This window comes from Pseudophryne corroboree, chromosome 1, assembly GCF_028390025.1.
Source record: "Pseudophryne corroboree isolate aPseCor3 chromosome 1, aPseCor3.hap2, whole genome shotgun sequence".
Lineage (NCBI taxonomy): Eukaryota > Metazoa > Chordata > Amphibia > Anura > Myobatrachidae > Pseudophryne > Pseudophryne corroboree.
In genome coordinates, this window is record NC_086444.1 from 144,099,152 (window position 1) to 144,110,984 (window position 11,833).

At 42.5% G+C, this 11,833-nt stretch overlaps 1 pseudogene; it reads right to left on the minus strand.

Moving 5' to 3' along the window:
• Positions 1-884: 884 nt before the first annotated feature.
• Positions 885-1,005, minus strand: LOC134948066 (5S ribosomal RNA; annotated as a pseudogene).
• Between the last annotated feature and the right edge of the window lie 10,828 nt (positions 1,006-11,833).

Here is an 11,833-nt window from a genome sequence, read left to right on the forward strand (position 1 = left end):
AAACGAAAACATCAATAGCGTAGTCATGTGTCCCCATTGGTCCATGCGTACAATTGTACCCGAAATGAGACCACCGGGTACACCCCATATTATCTCATGTTTGGTCGGGAGGCCCGACTCCCGATTGACGTATGTTTGGGAACTCACCCTAACGCCATCTCAACCCCTTCACATACTAAGTATGTTAAGCAACTTAAACAGCAGCTGAAAGATGCATATCAGTTGGCTCAAATGACGGCTCACAAAAGTGGAGAAAGGAATAAAGCACGATACGACAGACAGGTCAAAGAGCAGCGTTTACTGCCAGGAAATAAGGTCCTCATCAGATCGCTTGGTGTACCTAGGAAGCAAAAGTTAAATAATCGATGGAGAGCTGAACCTTACATAGTTTTACGACAGTTGCCCAACATTCCGGTATACCAGCTGGTCTCTGAGAATGTAAACATAGAGAAAAAGAAAAAAAGAAGACTCTTGTTGGGAAGCACTCATATACAGATAACGTTATATGACTGAATGTCACAATAGCTAACTAAAATGCAATATTTTATTAATTCTCATTAAAATTGATTAATGAGGAGTTCAATGAGCGCCAATATTTGTTAAACAGTGACATTGCGAAAATATAGAAAGTGATATATAAATTGCAAGGTGCAAATACCTAATACAGGCCGAAGTGGGTATATCTATAATTTTGTTGATAATCACATTCCAACTATAGGACAACCTGTGATAAAAAGTTGCTCATTCAGTGTATATATATATGACCGTCATTTATAAACTGCTATATATCCCAAATGGGAATTTAATCCTAGCAGATGGTTGAATCATAGGTCATAACCGAGATGTAAGACAATGCTCTATATTAGTGACAGGTGGGTGGCAAATATTTGCAGTACCAGGGTGTTCCTTGGTAGTCTCCCATACAAGTACTTAACCCGGCCCTCCACTGCTTGGCTTCCAAGATCAGATGAGATTGGGCATCTCCAGCGGGGTATGACCGCAGACCTTATGCTCAACCTTGTCACACTGTGTCCAAATTGGGCACAGATGAGAGCCAATTTGCGAGCCACAGGTATCCAAACAGCTGATTTGATGTGGAAATAAGATATCAATTTTTTTTTATCACAGATGATAACGTATAACACAAGATTCAGATACCCATCTAAGTTTTCACGGCTTAAGTAGTCGCAGTACAAGTAGAAAAAACCTCTATGCTGCACAGTTATCACATGTATATAAAACAATCATTAAATCATAATATTATTTTAACTGTGCAAAGAGGGAAACCTCTAAGTTTGGTCTCCAAAACAAAACAAAAATGAATGTATGAGATTACACTGTGGATTATGAAAATTATAGATTAAATAACATAAGCAATGAAACCTTCAGCTCTAATGACCAATCAGAAATTATTTTCAAGTAGTTGGAAAATAATAAGTTGACACAGAGTATATTCTATATGATATATATATATATATCATCAACTGGTATTGAGATAAATATGAATTTCTGCAGTGTAAAGAGAGAAGGCGTTTGTGTGTTTAATAGGGTCCAAAAATTAGCAGATGTATCCACATCCGCTTTTTTGATAGAAATATAGACCACACTCAGAATTGCACTTATTCACTTGCTGGTGATAATTGACTGTCACTTGTACATATAGTACAACAGTCTACATACCATGTGGGTAGGATTTATAAATACCAGTCCGTGCAATGGAAAATGCACTGGTGCATATATCAGGTATATTAACAAATCCAGGTGTAAATTCATTAAGTTTTTGTCCTACTTGTATGATGAGGGAGATCCTGGTATGGGGAAGGTGCTGGCCGCGTCTGTCCGCGTTCTGCCTGCTGCCGTGCTCCGGCCGCACTATACTTCCTGTTAGACTGGTTCCCTTGGCGACGGACTTTGCCGAGAACGGCTAGTTGCGGTCACGTGTGTGCACCACGTGACCGTGAAGGATGTTGCCTCCTTCCTTCCTCCTGACGTACGTTTCGCAAATAGCTTGGTCACAGGGCGTCAATGGGTTCAAACCCTTGTTTGTTCTTATAGTAGTAGTACTGTTTACTGATTGGTTCTTAGCCGGAGATTGATAGATATTCTGACCTGTCATAGTAGATATCAATCCTGCTGGTTCCCATTGGATAATAGGTCATGATTGACAGTTAAAAGGACCATTCAGCATCTCATAGTGGACAAACAAATATAGTTATTTTAAAAAGAGCTGGTGAGACCAATTCAGAGTAGTATTTACAAAAAATAAGGATATAGAAATGATATAGATTTATAAAACAATTGAAATAAAATATAAATAAATACCTTTATATGTATAAATGTAGATATGAAAATAAGGAAGAAAGTGATAGAATCGAAAATGCAGATTATTATAAGTATAAATCTATGTACAACACATTATATACCTGTATCTGAAACTATATACATTAGTAATTAAGGGGGAATAATAATTTTAATTAAGATATTGTTGGAAAAATATTTGAAAAATATTATAGGTATATATGGGATTAAAAACCTACTTATTATTGGTGACTATGTGATGGTGACTAATATGACTAAAATGAAGTATGTGTGTAGTGATATGTGATGCTATAAGGATGATGACAATGGGGCCTTCCAGTGGTAAATGGGGTCTCTCCAGAACCACCTGTATCATGTACCTCCAACCAGTGGGAAACGGAAGATGGTGGTGTTATAAAGGATAGTGGAGGATGGGATGTCACGGAAGATTCTGAAATTATAAGTGGCTCTGAGGAAGAAGCAGGAGAGAGGTCTGACCGACCCGTTATGTTACCTAGGCCTCAACGAGTTCGCAAGCCACCCCGAATCCTTACATACGATCAATTAGGAATCCCAACAGAAATTCCTTGGGTGTTGCAACCAAATATGGTGATGTCTTGGCCATATTTTGAATATACTCCTGGTCATTCTTAGTTAGAATAGACAAACCCCGTATTAGATGGTGATGTCCACTTCCAACGCAAGTGTAATCACCAGGGGGAGAGTGTAGCCCCTTAGTTTATATGATCCATGGGGTTAAGTTAGTATATTTATTAATATGAATATCCGTTTATATATATAGTGAAAATATGATGTGCAGTGAGTATATATGTAGTAAATGAATTATTATTACAGGTAATAATATATGTGATTGTTGGGGTTGACACTATCTCCTGGGGCAGTGAATCAGGGGATCAGAAGTATTATATTGGCACTAGAGGGGATGGATAGACTTTTCTAGAATCCCTAGTGCCTAGAGAGTGAAGTCTTGCATGCTGGAAAAAAATGGGTACCGCTCGAGGAAGAAAGCGGTTAGAGAGGAGAGAGGGGTGAAGCGATGACGCAGGGTATATAACGCTGAGGAGATCGGAGGGACAAGACGGACCCCCGGTGCCGAGTCGCGGAAGCACGGAGTGTCGTGAGTACCCGGAGAAGTGCGGGAGTCCCTGTGATCAGAGACGACCGGACAGGCGGTGGAGTGATCGCTGGGGGCCGGCTGGCGACTGACTGGCTCGGATCCGAGCTGACTGAGGGAGGAAATCACCGGAGGTTCTTACTTGGTGCAGGCAGGAGAGGCGGTCGTCGGGGTTGTCCCGGAGAGCGGCAGCATAGAAACCAAGACAAAGAGTACCACCTCCAGAGGTGGAACATTCCTCCCTCTTTGAACAGGAGGAGGAGTCGGGGGAGGAATCAAGAGAGCCTCCTGGATTACTTTGGGACATCCAGATAATGTAAGTGTAAGATACCATGCCCTGACACTACACTCTGCAGCGGAGAGCACAGCATAGCATTTACTACAGTGGCAGCTTGTTTGAGAGTAAGCAGATCTCCTCGCCAAACTCAGTTTTACTTCAAGGGCTGTTAGTATATGAAGCACTAACTATTATACTACAAATAATTATAAGTGACTATATATTAAACCCTCTCTTATCTCGCTTGGATGTCATTGTAACAGCTATAGATAAAAATATAGACCGCTCACCATATGAGGGACTATCAGTTCGCTTAGGCATCCTACTATTGTGTTGGCATAGACCACGGACATCAGGGATAAGCATTGCGTAGCATCAGTACGTGGAGCCAGGATATATCCACCTAGCAGCCTGACCAACATACATCTCCAACACATTCCGACTGCAGGCTAGGATACAGTAGCCAGACACATTATATTAAATTACAGCATGCTTCAGTACTTGCAAGTTATCTCAATACAGTGAATACGGTGAGTAGAAGCAGGATATACTATTGGACAATTAAGTAGCAGCACTCCTAATCCCAGTCGTTAAGGCAGTTGCAAGGGAATAACGGCTGGGACACAGCCCTATCTGACTAATCGACTATTCATAGCATATCCAATTGAACCTGGAATTAACTATACCCGATGTTATTGACCAGAGCCAAGAATCTTACGGGGAGATAAACCAGATAAGTACCTACATACCCAATTACCCCAAGGACGGACTCCCCGTCATTCCATCTTTGAAAAACGGGAACTACCAGGACCCTGGAGCGTCCCTCGGAAAATAATTCCCAGCAGAACCCCTAAAGTGGATTAGGTATCCTATTCCTCTACTGACTTTTACAGGGGTATCAGACTGATAGTAAAGAAAGTCAAAAGTACTATTCAATGGTTAGGCAGTTATTGGGTAGATAGCTGATGGTGCACCATAGTATAATTGGTATGATCTAAGCTATAAGTACCGTTTAGTGTAATTTTTACCAACCCGGGTCAATAGTCTTCTGGACTGTTGAATGGTTAAGTTTTTTTTGTATTGCATGCAGTTATTTTCTGTATAGGAGATTACTAATGTGACGAACGACTCATCCTGAGGACTACCTTCTAAGGAAATGAAAGGTATGATTTGTAAATTTGAATATATATATATATATAGTTGATTGATAACAAGTAAACACCCATATACTTACCCGTGGAGTTGTCTTTTTTTCTTGGAGTTGGAACCTGAAAGGAAACAAAAAGATTAATTCCATTAGTCCCCCGGTCATACTACTTGGGTCTCTTAAGGGAAATAAATATATTAGATAGATAGGAGTGGGATTGACAACATATCTTCTTTAGAGGCGTTCCCAAGCTCGCCTGGAACTATACATATCCAAATAGCTTGGGTGGAGGCACAATCTGTTAGTTCACAGTAACCCAACCATTACACCAGGGTTACATAGATATGGGTTTTGCTAGAATGGCTCTATGAATTTGGGGTTTGTTATTCAACCAGACAAATCAGGTACAGATGTTTTGCATGGAGCCATAGCCAAATCTGGGACAGGGAAGGGTAATGTCTGAAATAGATACAGTAATTATGTAAGAAGATTAATTTTGATTGTATTCCCTCAAATCAATAAACAAATAAAGACTTCCACTGAAGTAGATGTTGTGCAAATGATCGAAACAATGGGAAATAATTGGCTTGGTGTAGACAGGAATAAGTTATAGTGATGAAGATCCCAAGCTATTTAATAGCAATTGGGTGCCAAACAATATTAAATTTAGCTGTGAGAATAGACTGCATCTGTGAGGAGATATTTATAGCCAGAGCTTCAGATTTGGTACTGTTAATTTTGTTACCAGAGAGCTCCATAAGACTCCAACTGATCTGATTAGGGAGAAACAGTAAGGGATCAGTCAGCGTGAGGAGAATAGCTTGTAATGAGACTTCTCCACATGAAACCCTTAATATTGGGGTCAGCTCAAGTTTTGGCCGCTAAGGGCTCAATGCAGAGAGCCAAGTGGAGTGGAGATAAAGGACATCCCTGTCTTGTCACATTGCTTATGCCTAAATGAGAGGCTTGTCATTACTGATGAGGGAGGGTGCAAAGCTGAAAAAGCCTTCATGAAAATGTTATGTAACCCAATTGAGGACTGGGTTGAGAACAGAAAATGCCTTTTCTGCATCTAAGGCTAAAACCACATAGGCGAGATTGTTTACATTGTCTATGATGCGCCTTGTGTTGTCCGAGGCCTGGCCAAGGAGAATGAAACATAACTGATCTGGATGTATCAGGGAGGGCAACACTCCATTCAACCTACTGTATTAGCCAAAATTTTGGCGAAGAGTTTAAGGTCAGTGTTGAGCAGTGAAACTGGACGATTGTTGGAACAAAGGGAACCATCCTTACCAGGTTTGGCAAATTAATACTTCTATATGAAGTGGAGTCAGGGTGAAGCAGGGCCCCATACAAAATATCATTAAACAGGCAAATCAATTGGGGGGGAGGGGAAGCTGCTGAGTAAATGATTTATAATAGTCGAGTGTCTTTTTGGCATTTTTTTTGCTCGAATGTATGTCTTAATTGCAATGCGATGCGACAAACCCACTTAACAACACTGCACTGGTAAATTTCTTATGAAACACTGTAACTGAGACTGACGCTGTATTCATATATGCTCCAGAACCCAGTCTGCAGGTCTCCTATTGCCCGAAATAAATTGACAACATTCCTATCCAACCTCTCAAGCTCCATTAGGTTGGATAGGAAGCGTCAGTGCACAGCCATTTTCAGATCTCTCCAGAGATGTTCAATCGGATTCAAGTCTAAGCTCTGGCTGGGCCACTCAAGGACATTCACAGAGTTGTCCTGAAGCCACTCCTTTGCTATCTTGGCTGTGCACTTAGGGTTGTTGTCCTGCTGAAAGATGAACCTTTGCCACAGTCTGAGGTCAAGAGCGCTCTGGAGCAGGTTTTCATCCAGGATGTCTCTGTACATTGCTGTATTCATCTTTCCCTCTATCCTGACTAGTCTCCCAGTTCCTGCCGCTGAAAAACATCCCCACAGCATGATGCTGCCACCACCATGTTTCACTGTAGGGATGGTATTGGCCTGGTGATGAGCGGTGCCTGGTTTCCTCCAAACATGACGCCTGGCATTCACCAAAGAGTTCAATCTTTGTCTCATCAGACCAGAGAATTTTGTTTCTTATGGTCTGAGAGTCCTTCAGATGCATTTTGGCAAACCCCAGGTGGGCTGCCATGTGCTTTTTACTAAGGAGTGGCTTCCATCTGGCCACTCTACCATACAGGCCTGATTGGTGGATTTCTGCAGAGATGGTTGTCCTTCTGGAAGGTTCTCCTCTCTCCACAGAGGAATACTGTAGCTCTGATAGAGTGACCATCGGGTTCTTGGTCACCTCCCTGACTAGGGCCCTTCTCCCCGATTGCCCAGTTTTGATGGCTGGCCAGCTCTAGGGAGTGTCCTGGTGGTTCCGAACTTCTTTCATTTATGGATAATGAGGCCACTGTGCTCATTGGGACCTTCAAAGCAGCAGATATTTTTCTGTACCCTTCCCCAGATTTGTACCTCGAGACAATCCCGTCTCAAAGGTCTACAGACAATTTCTTTGACTTCATGCTTAGTTTGTGCTCAGACATGCACTGTCAAGTGTGGGACCTTATATAAACAGGTGTGTGCCTTTCCAACTCATGTCCAATCAACTGAATTTACCACAGATGGACTCCATTTAAGCTGTTGGAACATCTCAAGGATGATCAGTGGAAACAGGATACACCTAAGCTCAATTTTGAGCTTCATGGCAAAGGCTGTGAATACTTATGTACATGTGATTTCTTAGTTTTTTTATTTTTAATAAATTTGCAAAAATCTAAAAAAAAAAACTTTTTTCACGTTGTCATTATGGGGTATTGTATGTAGAATTTTGAGAGAAAAAATGAATTTATTCCATTTTGGAATAAGGCTGTAACATAACAAAATGTGGAAAAAGTGAAGCGCTGTGAATACTTCCCTGATGCAATGTATCATTAGTTTTCTTTTTCTTTACCTAAACAATGATTTTTTTTTTATACAGTGAATTACAGGGAAACATACCCATATGGTGTTTGGGGAACTTCTCAAAAATGATATTACTCAGCTTTTCGGTGGCACTTAGCTGAGGCTATAATTCCAGTGGAATGTGAGCTAAACCTCAAAACCTTAGCTGAGTAACATGAAGCTTCATCGGAACACCCCAGCCAATGTTTACATGTCACAAGAACTTGCTTATTTAAAGAATTTGCACAATTGAAATTATGAACTGTACACAGTACTCAGTGTAGTTTAAATATATTTGGTTTTTATTTTGCTGTATAACATTTTTTATTATTATTATTATTATTATTATTATTATTATTAATAATAATAATTTAAAAAAAGGATAATAAAAAAATTGTATGTCTCTAGCTGTTTTTAAAGTAGAAGCAGCATTGCCCTTATAATGTTTCCAAAGTGATGATAATAATAATAATAATAATAATAATAATAATAATAGATTATCTGTGTTATACCAACACATCATGATTAGCACCCACATGGAACTGTAAAAATATGCACCCTCCATCATGTGTCTTTATTCAGTTACCCACAAATCAGAAGGGTCAGAAAATCAGGAGAGAAAAAAAATTGCTTCCAGTCTGTGATAAAGTCTTATACAGCCAGCAAGATGCCTATAATCTGAGAAGAATGGAGGTGGTGATACGGGTAGGGATTGATTTGCTGGCAGTCGGGATGCTGGTGGTCAGAATACTGACCGCAGCATCCCGATATTCAGAATCCTAACAGGAGAAGGTAAGTATACTTGCCTTCCCCCAATAGTGCCCTAACCCTCCCTGTCAGGAGCCTAAACAACCGCCCCCGCACACTTCCCCAGTAACCTAACCCAAACCCTCCCCAGTGGTGACTAAACCTAACCACCTTCCCCACAGTCCAAACCTAACCCTCCCCCCCCCCCAGTACCTTCCCGCAGCCTAAAAAACCCCGTCCTGCAGCCTACACCTAACCCACTGACTGGATCCTTGTGATACTATTTGGGAAATTGTTATGGGAAGTTCTGTATTGAAATATAGAGAATGGTGGCATTAACTTTTTCTGACCGGTAATTTAAAAATTTCAGGCTCACCTCTTTATTTCTCCAAGTCTGCATACACAAGAAATGCAATAGCTGTAAGTTATGTGAAGTTTAGTGGTGTGATTAAGGTGTAGGGATGTGCAGTTCAGTTTCCATGGAGACCAAACACACCGAAACTTCTGTATTACAAATAGATCCCAGTCCCGGCTAAGGTCTTCCCGCCAGGCTCAGATATGAAAACGAGGCAACATGTCATCTTTCCAGCATTGGATCACATAAAGTGCCTCCCTCATGATTCGGTCACCATTTCACACAGGACGCCAGAGGAAGAGGGTGTGGGACTGCACGCTTTGAGTTGCAAAAAATGCACGGAACACCAGTAACCAAAGAGAGAGCGTGTGGGACTGTGGGCACCGTGTGGGACTGTGGACTCTGTGAGGCACTAAAAAATGCACAGGACACCAGTGATCAGAGGGAGAGGGTGTGGGACTGTGAGCTCTATGAGGCACTAAAAACACACAGGACACCACTGACCAGAGGGAGAGGGTGTGGGACTGTAGGCTCTCTGTGCAACTGTGGGCTCTGTGAGGCACTAATAAAACGCACAGGATACCAGCGACCAGAAGCAGAGGGTGTGGGACTGTGGGCTCTGTGAGGCACTAATGAAACTCATAGGAGAGCAGCGACCAGAAGCAGAGGGTGTGGGACTGTGGTCTCTGTGAGGCACTAAAAGCAGAGCTGGATTAAGGCTTCGGGTGGCCTGGGGTACTTAAGACAGGGGGGCCCTAAGATTTAAAATTAAAATCATATTGTCTAGTGGATGTTATAAAGGTAAGGGGGCGCTGTAATGTGGCATAATATAAACTAAGGACACTGTATGTCATAATATGAATTGGGGGTACTGTGTGGCATAATGTGTACTGGCAGCCCTACAATAAGACATAATAAGTAAGGCACTACTATGGTTCATAAAACAAACTATGGGACATAAAATTAACTGAAGCACTACTATGCAATTATAGGGCATAAAATTACCAAATGCTGAGGAAAGGTGTCTCTCTAGAGCATTGCAACAGGGGCCCTTTCAAAATGTTGCTATGGGGCGCACAAATGTTCTGGCTACGTCCCTGCATACAAGTACTGCGATAAACATACACACGATAACACTGATTTATAAGACTAATAAATACTAATTATTATACATGCATATATATTATAACATAAATATGTCTATACAAAATAAATATATATATATATATACATACATACACACACATATATAGACAGACAGGGCGGGTTCACTACGGCTGGCCGGCGGTCGGGCTCCCGGCGACCAGCATCCCGGCGCCGGGAGCCAGACCGCCGGCTTACCGACAGCTTGGCGAGCGCAAATGAGCCCCTTGCGGGCTCGCTGCGCTCGCCACGCTACGGGCACGGTGGCGCGCTACGCGCGCCACACTATTTTATTCTCCCTCTATGGGGGTCGTGGACCCCCACGAGGGAAAATAAGTGTCGGTATGCCGGCTGTCGGGCTCCCGGCGCCGGTATACTGAGCGCCGGGAGCCCGACCGCCGGCAAACAGAAGACCACCAGACAGGGCGGCACTCTGAGATTAGAAAAAGTGTGATTTATTTGAGCGTTACGGGGGATGATACCCCGTCATCAGGACCAAGCGGCCCTGGTGACGGGGTATCATCCCCCGAAACGTTGAAATAAATTATTCATTTTTTCACTTTTTCAAATGTGGGAGTGTTGCCCTATCTATTTGTGCATTGCATACAGAGGTGTAAGCAAATGCACCACGTGAAGGCATCCAGGTGATGCAAGTTGAATGGTATCATTTGTCCAGGGAGTGCCAGATACAAAAAATAAGAATTTACTTACCGATAATTCTATTTCTCGGAGTCCGTAGTGGATGCTGGGGTTCCTGAAAGGACCATGGGGGAATAGCGGCTCCGCAGGAGACAGGGCACAAAAAAGTAAAGCTTTTACCAGATCAGGTGGTGTGCACTGGCTCCTCCCCCTATGACCCTCCTCCAGACTCCAGTTAGGTACTGTGCCCGGACGAGCGTACACAATAAGGGAGGCAATTTGAATCCCGGGTAAGACTCATACCAGCCACACCAATCACACCGTACAACTTGTGATCTAAACCCAGTTAACAGTATGATAACAGAAAGAGCCTCTTAAAGATGGCTCCTTAACAATATAACCCGAATTTGTTAACAATAACTATGTACAGTATTGCAGATAATCCGCACTTGGGATGGGCGCCCAGCATCCACTACGGACTCCGAGAAATAGAATTATCGGTAAGTAAATTCTTATTTTCTCTATCGTCCTAAGTGGATGCTGGGGTTCCTGAAAGGACCATGGGGATTATACCAAAGCTCCCAAACGGGCGGGAGAGTGCGGATGACTCTGCAGCACCGAATGAGAGAATTCCAAGTCCTCTTTTGCCAGGGTATCAAATTTGTAGAATTTTACAAACGTGTTTTCCCCCGACCACGTAGCTGCTCGACAGAATTGTAATGCCGAGACCCCTCGGGCAGCCGCCCAAGATGAGCCCACCTTCCTTGTGGAATGGGCCTTAACAGATTTAGGCTGTGGCAGGCCTGCCACAGAATGAGCAAGTTGAATTGTGTTACAAATCCAACGAGCAATCGTCTGCTTAGAAGCAGGGGCACCCAACTTGTTGGGTGCATATAGTATCAACAGCGAGTCAGATTTTCTGACTTCAGCCGTCCTTAAAATGTATATTTTTAAGGCTCTGACAACGTCCAACAACTTGGAGTCCTCCAAGTCGCCAGTGGCCGCAGGCACCACAATAGGTTGGTTCAGGTGAAACGCTGATACCACCTTAGGGAGAAAATGCGGACGAGTCCTCAGTTCTGCCCTATCCGAATGGAAGATTAGATAAGGGCTTTTATAAGATAAAGCCGCCAATTCAGATACTCTCCT